At 44.1% G+C, this 1,999-nt stretch overlaps 1 non-coding gene across 1 annotated transcript; it reads right to left on the reverse strand.

The window, feature by feature from the left end:
* Positions 1–323: 323 nt before the first annotated feature.
* Positions 324–432, reverse strand: LOC122897818. Its single transcript, XR_006382655.1, has one exon. It is a non-coding gene; the product is annotated as a U6 spliceosomal RNA (small nuclear RNA).
* Positions 433–1,999: the final 1,567 nt, after the last annotated feature.

Raw genomic sequence — 1,999 nt, forward strand, 5'->3', positions numbered from 1 at the left:
CAAAAGAGAGGACTGCTTTGTTGTAGAGAAAAGGGGGGTGTTGGGAAGGGGCTGTTATAAACAAAAAGTCCACTGGAGTAAACTGGGAGTTTGAAGCATAGTGGCTTTTCACTGTTGAGTTGCAGTAGTCTCTCATTGCCTGAGCCATTGCTGGGCAAGAAGAAAATCTTCCTCCATCCCGCTGGGAGGGTAAAGTAAGTTTCTTACCCTTGGGTCTGCAAAGGGGTACACGGAGTGGCGTGGCATGAGAGCTCCCCCTTCTGGCTTCCTGGCAGCTTTTTATTTCATTTCATTTCATTTCATTTCATCTCATTTTTAAAAAATCAAGTATGGAACGCTTCATGAATTTGCGGGTCATCCTTGAACAGCAGCCAGTGCTAATCTTCTCTGTGTCGTTCCAAGTTCTAGTATATGTGCTGCCCAAGCGAGCACACATGACTGCATTTTTTTTTAAAGATTTTATTTATTTATTTGACAGACGGAGATCACAAGTAGGCAGAGAAGCAGGCAGAGAGAGAGGAGGAAGCAGGCTCCCAGCTGAGCAGAGAGCCCGATGCGGGCCTCAATCCCAGGACCCTGGGATCATGACCTGAGCCGAAGGCAGAGGCTTTTAACCCACTGAGCCACCCAGGTGCCCCACATGACTGCATTTTAAACGAGGTTTCCTTTATTCAGTTTCACAGTACCTTATCTCCTTTATCAGTTGATGGACATTTTAGAGTTGTTTCCACTTTTTGGGTCATATATGGTTACTATATGATTAACATTTTGAGGAACCGTTAACAGGGTTTTCTAAAACAGTCACACCATTTTACATTCCCACCAGCAGTTTTCTCCCCATCCTTGCCAACACTTGTTTATTGTCCTTCTTCTTTTTTTTAATCATAGCCACCCTAGTGGCTACAGCCACTTTGGAAAACAGTCAGCAGGTCCTCAAAAGGTTAAGCTCAGGTTCTGATACCACCCCCCAACCCCCAGAGGCCCTTGTGGTTTTGTTTCTTTCTTTGCTTAACTGGACTGCCTGGACTAATTCTGTAGAGTCTGTCTTCACAGAATGCACAGTGTGTAGCCCATTGATGTTTCTCTTCAGTTTTTAAAAAAAAATTCTTTTTACTTTTAAGCCTGGCTTCCTAGGTGTCCGTCCTAGGGTCAGGATAACTTAGTGGTCAGCTAGTGCTCTTTTTAGAGGTTGTCCTGTTGAAGCACCTTGAGCCAGTATTGTCTTCCACCATTTATTGATGGAATTATGTGTGGGTTAAGCAGCAAATTCAAAGTTCAGGGAGTTTATGGGTCTTACTGATTTTTACTTTCTGCTGGGTTTTCTCATGTGTCCTCTGTGTCCATGCAAGGTTTCACATTCAGTGGGGGAAGTGTAGATAACTAGGACCTTCTCCAGTATCCTGAGCTTGAGTGCAGCCTTACTCATAGGCATGGCCTTCTATATCACCAGGGAAATGAGGGAGGTTAATCAAGTCCCACTAGGGCTGTCTTGTTTTCTGGGTCTCTCTGGCTAAACTTTTGGCAGCAACTGTTCTGTTGCTTCTTGCCCCAACCAACACTGTGATCTCAGGTAACCATGCTGTGTTTTTCCCTGATCTAAGGAGTTTGCTTTTGTTTTCAATACCCCTGGGCATAGGACTTTTTTTGTGCTCATTCCTGAACAAGTAATTCCCCTCTAGCAGCCAAGTTGTTAGTTTTTATGGCTAGTCTTGCCCTGCCCTTGTAGCTCCAGTGGAGCTGGGAAGGAGGGGGATGGGATGTGAATAGCCTCAGGCTGAAACACCAGAGATTCCCACTGTTCTGACCCAAGGTTCAATAGGTATTCTTGAACGCTTCTCAATTTATTTAATTTTTATTTATTTCCACAGTCCTGGGATGGTTGTTTTTGACCATTTTCTACAGTTATATTGCTGTTTTGGCAGGGGAGGATTTGCTGAGCTCCTTACTCTGTCATTCCTGCAGTCCTGCCTAATTTATATTTTAAAAGATTGTTCTGATA

The sequence above is a fragment of the Neovison vison genome, chromosome X (genome assembly GCF_020171115.1).
Source record: "Neovison vison isolate M4711 chromosome X, ASM_NN_V1, whole genome shotgun sequence".
NCBI lineage: Eukaryota > Metazoa > Chordata > Mammalia > Carnivora > Mustelidae > Neogale > Neogale vison.